The following is a 16,289-nucleotide window of genomic DNA, read 5'->3' as shown; positions in this document are numbered from 1 at the left end:
GATGGAAGCTGGCAGCTGATTGGCTGTCTAGCCTAAAGTGCTTTACACACCTCCCTGATGGTACCACTGGCTAAGACTCCACCTCAGCTCATTGGGTAATAAAAAATTTAGAACAATTGATGGATGAAAGCAGGCAGGCCGGCCATTTTGGGACGCTCAGTGGACTTGTTTAATGCAATGCACCTTTGTATATTCACATGCATTCGCTTCATGCTGTAACCACTGTGCATAAAAATTTGGAAACATGGCATACAGTGTATCATTTGGTGTCTAAGTCATGTTTCCCATATTTTCCCTTCCCAGATACAAGCCTGTTTGAGTGTTTGGGGCACTTTTTAGCTAAAATCATCCTACAGGGCCTAACTGCATATGCTAAAGCCTGTCTATTTTGAATGGTGTAGTTGCCCCTGCAACCTCCAAAAATATCAGGATTTACTTCCCCAATAACCTGCTAACTCACCCCTGAAATACATACTTATTCACCCTATTTTGTTAATTGGACTAATTTCTCATTTGAAATGCCCATTTTTGGGGGGCGAGTAATGTGCGTCTTTAAAAAGTGATTTCTCCGATACCCCACTTTTGCGCGTCGGACCTCAACTTTTCCCGTAAACGCAGAAAAACCACAATTTTCAGGTGAAACGAGACAGACATCCCCTCCCTCTGCCACCCACCCGCCCAACTGATAGCCAGCCATTAGACATGCACAGATAGTTCTGAGGGTCTGTCTGTGATGTCATACAGGGCCTGCTGATCAATGGGCAGCTTTCTGATTGGCTGCTGTATTTGATTGACAGATGGAAGCTGGCAGCTGATTGGCTGTCTAGCCTAACGTGCTTTACACATCTCCCTGATGGTACCACTGGCTAAGACTCCACCTCAGCTCATTGGGTAATGAAAAATTTAGAACAATTGATGGATGAAAGCAGGCAGGCCAGCCATTTTGGGACGCTCAGTGGACTTGTTTAATGCAATGCACCTTTGTATTTTCACATGCATTCGCTTCATGCTGTAACCACTGTGCATAAAAATTTGGAAACATGGCATACAGTGTATCATTTGGTGTCTAAGTCATGTTTCCCATATTTTCCCTTCCCAGATACAAGCCCGTTTGAGTGTTTGGGGCACTTTTTAGCTAAAATCATCCTACAGGGTCTAACTGCATATGCTAAAGCCTGCCTATTTTGAATGGTGTAGTGGCCCCTGCAACCTCCAAAAATATCAGGACTTACTTCCCCAATAACCTGCTAACTCACCCCTGAAATACATACTTATTCACCCTATTTTGTTCATTGGACTCATTTCTCATTTGAAATGCCCATTTTTGGGGAGCCAGAAATGTGCGTCTTTAAAAGGTGATTTCTACGATACCCCACTTTTGCGCGTCGGACCTCAACTTTTCCCGTAAACGCAGAAAAAACGCAATTTTCAGGAGAAACGAGACAGACATCCCCTCCCTCTGCCACCCACCCGCCCAACTGAAAGCCAGCCATTAGACATGCACAGATAGTTCTGAGGGTCTGTCTGTGATGTCATAAAGGGCCTGCTGATCAATGGGCAGCTTTCTGATTGGCTGCTGTATTTGATTGACAGATGGAAGCTGGCAGCTGATTGGCTGTCTAGCCTAACGTGCTTTACACATCTCCCTGATGGTACCACTGGCTAAGACTCCACCTCAGCTCATAGGGTAATGAAAAATTTAGAACAATTGATGGATGAAAGCAGGCAGGCCAGCCATTTTGGGACGCTCAGTGGACTTGTTTAATGCAATGCACCTTTGTATATTCACATGCATTCGCTTCATGCTGTAACCACTGTGCATAAAAATTTGGAAACATGGCATACAGTGTATCATTTGGTGTCTAAGTCATGTTTCCCATATTTTCCCTTCCCAGATACAAGCCTGTTTGAGTGTTTGGGGCACTTTTTAGCTAAAATCATCCTACAGGGCCTAACTGCATATGCTAAAGCCTGTCTATTTTGAATGGTGTAGTTGCCCCTGCAACCTCCAAAAATATCAGGATTTACTTCCCCAATAACCTGCTAACTCACCCCTGAAATACATACTTATTCACCCTATTTTGTTAATTGGACTAATTTCTCATTTGAAATGCCCATTTTTGGGGGGCGAGTAATGTGCGTCTTTAAAAAGTGATTTCTCCGATACCCCACTTTTGCGCGTCGGACCTCAACTTTTCCCGTAAACGCAGAAAAACCACAATTTTCAGGTGAAACGAGACAGACATCCCCTCCCTCTGCCACCCACCCGCCCAACTGATAGCCAGCCATTAGACATGCACAGATAGTTCTGAGGGTCTGTCTGTGATGTCATACAGGGCCTGCTGATCAATGGGCAGCTTTCTGATTGGCTGCTGTATTTGATTGACAGATGGAAGCTGGCAGCTGATTGGCTGTCTAGCCTAACGTGCTTTACACATCTCCCTGATGGTACCACTGGCTAAGACTCCACCTCAGCTCATTGGGTAATGAAAAATTTAGAACAATTGATGGATGAAAGCAGGCAGGCCAGCCATTTTGGGACGCTCAGTGGACTTGTTTAATGCAATGCACCTTTGTATTTTCACATGCATTCGCTTCATGCTGTAACCACTGTGCATAAAAATTTGGAAACATGGCATACAGTGTATCATTTGGTGTCTAAGTCATGTTTCCCATATTTTCCCTTCCCAGATACAAGCCCGTTTGAGTGTTTGGGGCACTTTTTAGCTAAAATCATCCTACAGGGTCTAACTGCATATGCTAAAGCCTGCCTATTTTGAATGGTGTAGTGGCCCCTGCAACCTCCAAAAATATCAGGACTTACTTCCCCAATAACCTGCTAACTCACCCCTGAAATACATACTTATTCACCCTATTTTGTTCATTGGACTCATTTCTCATTTGAAATGCCCATTTTTGGGGAGCCAGAAATGTGCGTCTTTAAAAGGTGATTTCTACGATACCCCACTTTTGCGCGTCGGACCTCAACTTTTCCCGTAAACGCAGAAAAAACGCAATTTTCAGGAGAAACGAGACAGACATCCCCTCCCTCTGCCACCCACCCGCCCAACTGAAAGCCAGCCATTAGACATGCACAGATAGTTCTGAGGGTCTGTCTGTGATGTCATAAAGGGCCTGCTGATCAATGGGCAGCTTTCTGATTGGCTGCTGTATTTGATTGACAGATGGAAGCTGGCAGCTGATTGGCTGTCTAGCCTAACGTGCTTTACACATCTCCCTGATGGTACCACTGGCTAAGACTCCACCTCAGCTCATAGGGTAATGAAAAATTTAGAACAATTGATGGATGAAAGCAGGCAGGCCAGCCATTTTGGGACGCTCAGTGGACTTGTTTAATGCAATGCACCTTTGTATATTCACATGCATTCGCTTCATGCTGTAACCACTGTGCATAAAAATTTGGAAACATGGCATACAGTGTATCATTTGGTGTCTAAGTCATGTTTCCCATATTTTCCCTTCACAGATACAAGCCCGTTTGAGTGTTTGGGGCACTTTTTAGCTAAAATCATCCTACAGGGCCTAACTGCATATGCTAAAGCCTGCCTATTTTGAATGGTGTAGTGGCCCCTGCAACCTCCAAAAATATCAGGACTTACTTCCCCAATAACCTGCTAACTCACCCCTGAAATACATACTTATTCACACTATTTTGTTCATTGGACTCATTTCTCATTTGAAATTCCCATTTTTGGGGGTGAGTAATGTGCGTCTTTAAAAGGTGATTTCTACGATACCCCACTTTTGCGTGTCGGACCTCAACTTTTCCCGTAAACGCAGAAAAACCACAATTTTCAGGAGAAACGAGACAGACATCCCCTCCCTCTGCCACCCACCCGCCCAACTGATAGCCAGCCATTAGACATGCACAGATAGTTCTGAGGGTCTGTCTGTGATGTCATAAAGGGCCTGCTGATCAATGGGCAGCTTTCTGATTGGCTGCTGTATTTGATTGACAGATGGAAGCTGGCAGCTGATTGGCTGTCTAGCCTAACGTGCTTTACACATCTCCCTGATGGTACCACTGGCTAAGACTCCACCTCAGCTCATTGGGTAATGAAAAATTTAGAACAATTGATGGATGAAAGCAGGCAGGCCAGCCATTTTGGGACGCTCAGTGGACTTGTTTAATGCAATGCACCTTTGTATATTCACATGCATTCGCTTCATGCTGTAACCACTGTGCATAAAAATTTGGAAACATGGCATACAGTGTATCATTTGGTGTCTAAGTCATGTTTCCCATATTTTCCCTTCCCAGATACAAGCCCGTTTGAGTGTTTGGGGCACTTTTTAGTTAAAATCATCCTACAGGGCCTAACTGCATATGCTAAAGCCTGCCTATTTTGAATGGTGTAGTGGCCCCTGCAACCTCCAAAAATATCAGGACTTACTTCCCCAATAACCTGCTAACTCACCCCTGAAATACATACTTATTCACCCTATTTTGTTCATTGGACTCATTTCTCATTTGAAATGCCCATTTTTGGGGAGCCAGAAATGTGCGTCTTTAAAAGTTGATTTCTACGATACCCCACTTTTGCGCGTCGGACCTCAACTTTTCCCGTAAACGCAGAAAAACCGCAATTTTCAGGAGAATCGAGACAGACATCCCCTCCCTCTGCCACCCACCCGCCCAACTGAAAGCCAGCCATTAGACATGCACAGATAGTTCTGAGGGTCTGTCTGTGATGTCATAAAGGGCCTGCTGATCAATGGGCAGCTTTCTGATTGGCTGCTGTATTTGATTGACAGATGGAAGCTGGCAGCTGATTTGCTGTCTAGCCTAAAGTGCTTTACACACCACATTGATGGTACCACTGGCTAAGACTCCACCTCAGCTCATTAGGTAATGAAAACTTTAGAACAATTGATGGATGAAAGCAGGCAGGTCGGCCATTTTGGGACGTTCAGTGGACTTGTTTAATGCAATGCACCTTTGTATATTCACATGCATTCGCTTCATGCTGTAACCACTGTGCATACAAATTTGGAAACATGGCATACAGTGTATCATTTGGTGTCTGTCATGTTTCCCATGTTTTTCCTTCCCAGATACTAGCCCGTTTAAGTGTTTGGGGCACTTTTTAGCTAAAATCATCCTACAGGGCCTAACTGCATATGCTAAAGCCTGCCTATTTTGAATGGTGTAGTGGCCCCTGCAACCTCCAAAAATATCAGGACTTACTTCCCCAATAACCTGCTAACTCACCCCTGAAATACATACTTATTCACCCTATTTTGTTCATTGGACTCATTTCTCATTTGAAATGCCCATTTTTGGGGGGGCAGAAATGTGCGTCGTTAAAAGGTGATTTCTACGATACCCCACTTTTGCGCGTCAGACCTCAACTTTTCCCGTAATCGCAGAAAAACCGCAATTTTCAGGAGAAACGAGACAGACATCCCCTCCCTCTGCCACCCACCCGCCCAACTGACAGCCAGCCATTAGACATGCACAGATAGTTCTGAGGGTCTGTCTGTGATGTCATAAAGGGCCTGCTGATCAATGGGCAGCTTTCTGATTGGCTGCTGTATGTGATTGACAGATGGAAGCTAGCAGCTGATTGGCTGTCTAGCCTAAAGTGCTTTACACACCTCCCTGATGGTACCACTGGCTAAGACTCCACCTCAGCTCAATGGGTAATGAAAAATTTAGAACAATTGATGGATGAAAGCAGGCAGGCCGGCCATTTTGGGACGCTCATTGGACTTGTTTAATGCAATGCACCTTTGTATTTTCACATGCATTCGCTTCATTCTGTAACCACTGTGCATAAAAAATTGAAAACATGGCATACAGTGTATCATTTGGTGTCTAAGTCATGTTTCCCATGTTTTTCCTTCCCAGATACTAGCCCGTTTGAGTGTTTGGGGCACTTTTTAGCTAAAATCATACTACGGGGCCTAACTGCATATGCTAAAGCCTGCCTATTTTGAATGGTCTAGTGACCCCTGCAACCTCCAAAAATATCAGGACTTACTTCCCCAATAACCTGCCAACTCACCCCTGAAATACATACTTATTCACCCTATTTTGTTAATTGGACACATTTCTCATTTGAAATGCCCATTTTTGGGGGGCCAGAAATGTGCCTCTTTAAAATGTGATTTCTACGATACCCCACTTTTGCGCGTCGGACCTCAACTTTTCCCGTAAACGCAGAAAAACCGCAATTTTCAGGAGAAACGAGACAGACATCCCCTCCCTCTGCCACCCACCCGCCCAACTGAAAGCCAGCCATTAGACATGCACAGATAGTTCTGAGGGTCTGTCTGTGATGTCATAAAGGGCCTGCTGATCAATGGGCAGCTTTCTGATTGGCTGCTGTATTTGATTGACAGATGGAAGCTGGCAGCTGATTGGCTGTCTAGCCTAAAGTGCTTTACACACCTCCCTGATGGTACCACTGGCTAAGACTCCACCTCAGCTCATTGGGTAATGAAAAATTTAGAACAATTGATGGATGAAAGCAGGCAGGCCGGCCATTTTGGGACGTTCAGTGGACTTGTTTAATGCAATGCACCTTTGTATTTTCACATGCATTCGCTTCATGCTGTAACCACTGTGCATAAAAATTTGGAAACATGGCATACAGTGTATCATTTGGTTTCTAAGTCATGTTTCCCATATTTTCCCTTCCCAGATACTAGCCCGTTTGAGTGTTTGGGGCACTTTTTAGCTAAAATCATCCTACAGGGCCTAACTGCATATGCTAAAGCCTGCCTATTTTGAATGGTGTAGTGGCCCCTGCAACCTCCAAAAATATCAGGACTTATTTTCCCAATAACCTGCTAACTCACCCCTGAAATACATACTTATTCACCCTATTTTGTTCATTGGACATAAAGGGCCTGCTGATCAATGGGCAGCTTTCTGATTGGCTGCTGTATTTGATTGACAGATGGAAGCTGGCAGCTGATTGGCTGTCTAGCCTAAAGTGCTTTACACACCTCCCTGATGGTACCACTGGCTAAGACTCCACCTCAGCTCATTGGGTAATGAAAAATTTAGAACAATTGATGGATGAAAGCAGGCAGGCCGGCCATTTTGGGACGTTCAGTGGACTTGTTTAATGCAATGCACCTTTGTATTTTCACATGCATTCGCTTCATGCTGTAACCACTGTGCATAAAAATTTGGAAACATGGCATACAGTGTATCATTTGGTTTCTAAGTCATGTTTCCCATATTTTCCCTTCCCAGATACTAGCCCGTTTGAGTGTTTGGGGCACTTTTTAGCTAAAATCATCCTACAGGGCCTAACTGCATATGCTAAAGCCTGCCTATTTTGAATGGTGTAGTGGCCCCTGCAACCTCCAAAAATATCAGGACTTATTTCCCCAATAACCTGCTAACTCACCCCTGAAATACATACTTATTCACCCTATTTTGTTCATTGGACATAAAGGGCCTGCTGATCAATGGGCAGATTTCTGATTGGCTGCTGTATTTGATTGACAGATGGAAGCTGGCAGCTGATTGGCTGTCTAGCCTAAAGTGCTTTACACACCTCCCTGATGGTACCACTGGCTAAGACTCCACCTCAGCTGATTGGGTAATGAAAAATGTAGAACAATTGATGGATGAAAGCAGGCAGGCTGGCCATTTTGGGACGCTCATTGGACTTGTTTAATGCAATGCACCTTTGTATTTTCACATGCATTCGCTTCATGCTGTAACCACTGTGCATAAAAATTTGGAAACATGGCATACAGTGTATCATTTGGTGTCTAAGTCATGTTTCCCATGTTTTTCCTTCCCAGATACTAGCCCGTTTGTTTGGGGCACTTTTTAGCTAAAATCATCCTAGGGGGCCTAACTGCATATGCTAAAGCCTGCCTATTTTGAATGGTCTAGTGGCCCCTGCAACCTCCAAAAATATCAAAACTTACTTCCCCAATAACCTGCTAACTCACCCCTGAAATACATACTTATTCACCCTATTTTGTTAATTGGACTCATTTCTCATTTGAAATGCCCATTTTTGGGGGGCCAGAAATGTGCGTCTTTAAAAGGTGATTTCTACGATACCCCACTTTTGCGCGTCGGACCTCAACTTTTCCCGTAAACGCAGAAAAACCGCAATTTTCAGGATAAACGAGACAGACATCCCCTCCCTCTGCCACCCACCCGCCCAACTGACAGCCAGCCATTAGACATGCACAGATAGTTCTGAGGGTCTGTCTGTGACGTCATAAAGGGCCTGCTGATCAATGGGCAGCTTTCTAATTGGCTGCTGTATTTGATTGACAGATGGAAGCTGGCAGCTGATTGCCTGTCTAGCCTAAAGTGCTTTACACACCTCCCTGATGGTACCACTGGCTAAGACTCCACCTCAGCTCATTGGGTAATGAAAAATTTAGAACAATTGATGGATGAAAGCAGGCAGGCTGGCCATTTTGGGACGCTCATTGGACTTGTTTAATGCAATGCACCTTTGTATATTCACATGCATTCGCTTCATGCTGTAACCACTGTGCATAAAAATTTGGAAACATGGCATACAGTGTATCATTTGGTGTCTAAGTCCTGTTTCCCATGTTTTTTCTTCCCAGATACTAGCCCGTTTGAGTGTTTGGGGCACTTTTTAGGGTACTTGTGTATTTTGGCGGCGCCCGTTGTGGGCATCGTGTGCCTTAACTTTAAGGCACACGACGCGACGCGATGGACGCGATTTCTCCATAGGCTTCAATGTTAAAATATTTTTAACATTGAACCCGATGGAGAAATCGGGTCCATCGCGTCGCGTCGTGTACCTTAAAGTTAAGGCACACGACGCGACCGACGCGACCGACACGATTTCTCCATAGGCTTCAATGTTAAAATATTTTTAACATTGAAATACTTTCGGTCGCGTCGGACTTGTGCCATTATAATGGCACAAGATCAAATGTAGTTGATAAAGTCCATCTAACATAGAAAACAATGGGAAATGGGCCAATATGGCCCATTTCTCATTGTATATGGCCCCGTCATGTCCAAATATAAATGCCCCCCATTGTCAGCGGCACCCCAGTATTGACGCCAACCCGAAGCGTGGCGAGCGTAGCGAGCCCGCGAGGGGCGGCGGTACGCGTCCTACGACCTTTTCATACCCCTACTATCCACGTCGGCGTGGAGTTGAGAATAGAATAGTGTGGCGAGCGCAGCGAGCCACCGAGCCCGAAGCGTGGCGAGCGGACGCGGATACCTTCACAGGTATCCACGTCCCCACGCGGGCTTCACAGGTGTCCGCGTCCCCTCGCGGGGCTCGCTGCGCTCGCCACGCTGCGCTCGCCACGCTTCGGGCTCGGTGGCTCGCTACGCTCGCCACACTTTTCTATTCTCAACTCCACGCCGACGTGGATAGTAGGGGTATGAAAAGGTCGGAGGACGCGCACCGCCGCCCCTCGCGGGCTCGCTGCGCTCGCCACGCTTCGGGTTGACGTCAATACTGGGGTGCCGCTCACAATGGGGGGGCAGTTATATTTGGACATGACGGGGACATATACAATGAAAAATGGGCCATATTGGCCCATTTCCCATTTTATTCCATGTAAAATGGACTTTATCAAGTCCATCTTATCTTGTGCCATTATAATGGCACAAGACCGACGCGACCGACACGATTTCAATGTTAAAATATTTTAACATTGAAGCCTATGGAGAAATCGCGTCCATCACGTCGGTCGCGTCGTGTGCCATGTTAATGCACACGACGCGATGGACGCGATGGACCCGATTTTTCACACACGATGGACGCGATCCTCATCGTGGGCGCCGCCAAAATACACAAGTACCCTTTTTAGCTAAAATCATCCTACGGGGCCTAACTGCATATGCTAAAGCCTGCCTATTTTGAATGGTCTAGTGGCCCCTGCAACCTCCAAAAATATCAGGACTTACTTCCCCAATAACCTGCTAACTCACCCCTGAAATACATACTTATGCACCCTATTTTGTTAATTGGATTCATTTCTCATTTGAAATGCACATTTTTGGGGGGCCAGAAATGTGCGTCTTTAAAAGGTGATTTCTACGATACCCCACTTTTGCGTGTCGGACCTCAACTTTTCCCGTAAACGCAGAAAAACCGCAATTTTCAGGAGAAACGAGACAGACATCCCCTCCCTCTGCCACCCACCCGCCCAACTGACAGCCAGCCATTAGACATGCACAGATAGTTCTGAGGGTTTGTCTGTGATGTCATAAAAGGCCTGCTGATCAATGGGCAGCTTTCTGATTGGCTGCTGTATTTGATTGACAGATGGAAGCTGGCAGCTGATTGGCTGTCTAGCCTAAAGTGCTTTACACACCTCCCTGATGGTACCACTGGCTAAGACTTCACCTCAGCTCATTGGGTAATGAAAAATTTAGAACAATTGATGAATAAAAGCAGGCAGGCCGGCCATTTTGGGACGCTCATTGGACTTGTTTAATGCAATGCACCTTTGTATTTTCACATGTATTCGCTTCATGCTGTAACCACTGTGCATAAAAATTTGGAAACATGGCATACAGTGTATCATTTGGTGTCTAAGTCATGTTTCCCATATTTTCCCTTCCCAGATACAAGCCCGTTTGAGTGTTTGGGGCACTTTTTAGCTAAAATCAGCCTGCAGGGCCTAACTGCATATGCTAAAGCCTGCCTATTTTGAATGGTCTAGTGGCCCCTGCAACCTCCAAAAATATCAGGACTTACTTCCCCAATAACCTGCTAACTCACCCCTGAAATACATACTTATTCACCCTATTTTGTTCATTGGACTCATTTCTCATTTGAAATGCCCATTTTTGGTCGGCCAGAAATGTGCGTCTTTAAAAGGTGATTTCTACGATACCCCACTTTTGCGCGTCGGACCTCAACTTTTCCCGTAAACGCAGAAAAAACGCAATTTTCAGGAGAAACGAGACAGACATCCCCTTCCTCTGCCACCCACCCGCCCAACTGACAGCCAGCCATTAGACATGCACAGATAGTTCTGAGGGTCTGTCTGTGATGTCATAAAGGGCCTGCTGATCAATGGGCAGCTTTCTGATTGGCTGCTGTATTTGATTGACAGATGGAAGCTGGCAGCTGATTGGCTGTCTAGCCTAAAGTGCTTTACACACCTCCCTGATGGTACCACTGGCTAAGACTCCACCTCAGCTCATTGGGTAATGAAAAATTTAGAACAATTGATGGATGAAAGCAGGCAGGCCGGCCATTTTGGGACGCTCATTGGACTTGTTTAATGCAATGCACCTTTGTATATTCACATGCATTCGCTTCATGCTGTAACCACTGTGCATAAAAATTTGGAAACATGGCATACAGTGTATCATTTGGTGTCTAAGTCATGTTTCCCATATTTTCCCTTCCCAGATACAAGCCCGTTTGAGTGTTTGGGGCACTTTTTAGCTAAAATCATCCTACAGGGCCTAACTGCATATGCTAAAGCCTGCCTATTTTGAATGGTGTAGTGGCCCCTGCAACCTCCAAAAATATCAGGACTTACTTCCCCAATAACCTGCTAACTCACCCCTGAAATACATACTTATTCACCCTATTTTGTTCATTGGACTCATTTCTCATTTGAAATGCCCATTTTTGGGGGGCCAGAAATGTGCGTCTTTAAAAGGTGATTTCTACGATACCCCACTTTTGCGCGTCGGACCTCAACTTTTCCCGTAAACGCAGAAAAACCGCAATTTTCAGGAGAAACGAGACAGACATCCCCTCCCTCTGCCACCCACCCGCCCAACTGACAGCCAGCCATTAGACATGCACAGGTAGTTCTGAGGGTCTGTCTGTGATGTCATAAAGGGCCTGCTGATCAATGGGCAGCTTTCTGATTGGCTGCTGTATTTGATTGACAGATGGAAGCTGGCAGCTGATTGGCTGTCTAGCCTAAAGTGCTTTACACACCTCCCTGATGGTACCACTGGCTAAGACTCCACCTCAGCTCATTGGGTAATGAAAAATTTAGAACAATTGATGGATGAAAGCAGGCAGGCCGGCCATTTTGGGACGCTCAGTGGACTTGTTTAATGCAATGCACCTTTGTATATTCACATGCATTCGCTTTATGCTGTAACCACTGTGCATAAAAATTTGGAAACATGGCATACAGTGTATCATTTGGTGTCTAAGTCATGTTTCCCATGTTTTTCCTTCCCAGATACTAGCCCGTTTGAGTGTTTGGGGCACTTTTTAGCTAAGATCATCCTACAGGGCCTAACTGCATATGCTAAAGCCTGCCTATTTTGAAAGGTCTAGTGGCCCCTGCAACCTCCAAAAATATCAGGACTTACTTCCCCAATAACCTGCTAACTCACCCCTGAAATACATACTTATTCACCCTATTTTGTTAATTGGACTCATTTCTCATTTGAAATGCCCATTTTTGGGGGGCCAGAAATGTGCGTCTTTAAAAGGTGATTTCTACGATACCCCACTTTTGCGCGTCGGACCTCAACTTTTCCCGTAAACGCAGAGAAAACGCAATTTTCAGGAGAAACGAGACAGACATCCCCTCCCTCTGCCACCCACCCACCCAACTGACAGCCAGCCATTAGACATGCACAGATAGTTCTGAGGGTCTGTCTGTGATGTCATAAAAGGCCTGCTGATCAATGGGCAGCTTTCTGATTGGCTGCTGTATTTGATTGACAGATGGAAGCTGGCAGCTGATTGGCTGTCTAGCCTAAAGTGCTTTACACACCTCCCTGATGGTACCACTGGCTAAGACTCCACCTCAGCTCATTGGGTAATGAAAAATTTAGAACAATTGATGGATGAAAGCAGGCAGGCCGGCCATTTTGGGACGCTCATTGGACTTGTTTAATGCAATGCACCTTTGTATTTTCACATGCATTCGCTTCATGCTGTAACCACTGTGCATAAAAATTTGGAAACATGGCATACAGTGTATCATTTCGTGTCTAAGTCATGTTTCCCATGTTTTTTCTTCCCAGATACTAGCCCGTTTGAGTGTTTGGGGCACTTTTTAGCTAAAATCATCCTACGGGGCCTAACTGCATATGCTAAAGCCTGCCTATTTTGAATGGTCTAGTGGCCCCTGCAACCTCCAAAAATATCAGGACTTACTTCCCCAATAACCTGCTAACTCACCCCTGAAATACATACTTATTCACCCAATTTTGTTAATTGGATTCATTTCTCATTTGAAATGCCCATTTTTTGGGGGGCAGAAATGTGCGTCTTTAAAAGGTGATTTCTACGATACCCCACTTTTGCGCGTCGGACCTCAACTTTTCCCGTAAACGCAGAAAAACCGCAATTTTCAGGAGAAACGAGACAGACATCCCCTCCCTCTGCCACCCACCCGCCCAACTGACAGCCAGCCATTAGACATGCACAGATAGTTCTGAGGGTCTGTCTGTGATGTCATAAAGGGCCTGCTGATCAATGGGCAGCTTTCTGATTGGCTGCTGTATTTGATTGACAGATGGAAGCTGGCAGCTGATTGGCTGTCTAGCCTAATGTGCTTTACACACCTCCCTGATGGTACCACTGGCTAAGACTCCACCTCAGCTCATTGGGTAATGAAAAATTTAGAACAATTGATGGATGAAAGCAGGCAGGCCGGCCATTTTGGGACGCTCAGTGGACTTGTTTAATGCAATGCACCTTTGTATATTCACATGCATTCACTTCATGCTGTAACCACTGTGCATAAAAATTTGGAAACATGGCATACAGTGTATCATTTGGTGTCTAAGGCCCTTATTCAGATCTGTGCGTCCGGAGCCGCATACGGTGCTCCGGCCGCACAAACCAATCCCCGCCCACAATACGGATCGCCACGGCCGTCCGTACACGGACGGCTGGCGATCCGCATGAAAATGGTGGGGCGTACGCCTCCACCATGGTGGGAGCTGCCCCCTGCATTCGATGGTCTGCGACCATCGAAGGCAGGGCCGCACGCCCCACCAGCTCCCGCAAGCTGAGACCACACGGACAATCGTCCGTGTGAAAGCTTGTATTTGGGCGGAGAGCTGACATCCGGCGATGTCAGCTTTCCGCCCCCATCACTGGCGTCATAGCCTCATTACCATGCATACGCCCCACGTTTGCATGGGAACGCCCATGAAACGCGGGGCGTATGCATAGGGAAATGAGGGTATGAAGCCCCTCACGCCCCTATACGCCCCCTTTGCGGCGTAGAAACTTTATGTGCGGCGATTTCGCCTGCACATGCGCAGATTGACCTCTGCGCATGTGCAGAGTGAAAACATCGGCGGTACGGCCGCACGCGGGCCGTACCGCTCAGTTCAGAATAAGGGCCTAAGTCATGTTTCCCATAATTTCCCTTCCCAGATACAAGCACTTTTGAGTGTTTGGGGCACTTTTTAGCTAAAATCATCCTACAGGGCCTAACTGCATATGCTAAAGCCTGCCTATTTTGAATGGTGTAGTGGCCCCTGCAACCTCCAAAAATATCAGGATTTACTTCCCCAATAACCTGCTATCTCACCCCTGAAATACATACTTATTCACCCTATTTTGTTCATTGGACTCATTTCTCATTTGAAATGCCCATTTTTGGGGGGCCAGAAATGTGCGTCTTTAAAAGGTGATTTCTACGATACCCCACTTTTGCGCGTCGGACCTCAACTTTTCCCGTAAACGCAGAAAAACCACAATTTTCAGGAGAAACGAGACAGACATCCCCTCCCTCTGCCACCCACCCGCCCAACTGACAGCCAGCCATTAGACATGCACAGATAGTTCTGAGCAGGGCCGGCGACAGGGAGGGTCAAGGGGGACATGTGTGACGGGCCCCGGCGTTCTGAAGGGCCCCAGAGCCCTGCCGTGGCCGGGGCCCGTCTATAATCTATGTTAACACCACTGCCGTCTAGTGTGTGTGGAGTGCACAGTCTGTGCGTGCTGCCCCGCCCCCGCCTGTGTGACTACCCACCCCGCAACCTGAACAGATGAGTTAAGCAGGCCCCCCTGCCGCTCAGTACCTCAGGTGGACATTCCACTTCCTCACCGGGTCCTCAGCTGCCCGGCCGGAACATCATGATGCAGGGTTTGGATTAACTGGATGGAGCTACAGCATGGGGCTTCATGGGGGCGGAGCTTCATGGGACTCGTTTGGGGGCGGGGCTACACAGGGCTCGGGAGGCGGAGCTAGAGATGACTCAGGCAGCTTCAGAAGAGCTGCTGCTGTCTGCAAAGTGAGAGGACTGGAGAGGCTGCTGCGTTTCCAGGCCCACCCACCCAGCCAGACTGCACTGTTATTTTAAAGGTAAGAGTGACTATATATAGTGGGTTAGGCTGAGGGCAGAGGGGGGTGGGTTAAGTCACAGGGTACAAGCGTTAGGCAATAGCAAGGAGGGTCAGGATTAGGCTGTGGGGGGTTAGGAAGCGCGTCAGTGTTATAGAGCACAGGCCGCAGGGTTAGGAAGCGAGTCAGTGTGATAGAATGCAGACCACAGGGTGAGGGATTGTGACAGTGTGACAGAACGCAGGCTGCAGGGTGAGGGATTATGTCAGTGTGATATACCGCAGGGTGAGGTATTTCGCCAGTGTGACAGAACGCAGGCCGCAGGGTGAGGGATTATGTCAGTGTGATAGAACGCAGGCCGCAGGGTGAGGGATTATGTCAGTGTGATAGAACGCAGGCCGCAGGGTGAGGGATTATGTCAGTGTGATAGAACGCAGGCCGCAGGGTGAGGGATTATGTCAGTGTGATAGACTGCAGGGTGAGATATTGCGCCAGTGTGACAGAACGCAGGCCGCAGGGTGAGGGATTATGTCAGTGTGATAGAACGCAGGCCACAGGTTGAGGGATTATGTCAGTGTGATATACCGCAGGGTGAGGGATTATGTCAGTGTGACAGAACGCAGGCTGCAGGGTGAGGGATTATGTCAGTGTGATAGAACGCAGGCCGCAGGGTGAGGGATTATGTCAGTGTGATAGACTGTAGGGTGAGATATTGCGCCAGTGTGACAGAACGCAGGCCGCAGGGTGAGGGATTATGTCAGTGTGATAGAACGCAGGCCACAGGTTGAGGGATTATGTCAGTGTGATAGAACCCAGGCCGCAGGGTGAGGGATTATGTCAGTGTGATAGGCCGCAGGTTGAGGGATTATGTCAGTGTGATAGAACCCAGGCCGCAGGGTGAGGGATTATGTCAGTGTGACAGAACGCAGGCCGCAGGGTGAGGGATTAGGTCAGTGTGATAGAACGCAGGGTGAGGTATTGCACCAGTGTGACAGAACGCAGGCCGCAGGGTGAGGTATTATGTCAGTGTGATAGACTGCAGGGTGAGA

This window comes from Crinia signifera, unplaced genomic scaffold, assembly GCF_055691185.1.
Source record: "Crinia signifera unplaced genomic scaffold, ASM5569118v1 HAP2_SCAFFOLD_111, whole genome shotgun sequence".
NCBI classification, from domain to species: Eukaryota; Metazoa; Chordata; class Amphibia; order Anura; family Myobatrachidae; genus Crinia; species Crinia signifera.
The sequence above is the reverse complement of the archived record's forward strand: the minus strand, read 5'-3'. Positions refer to the sequence as shown.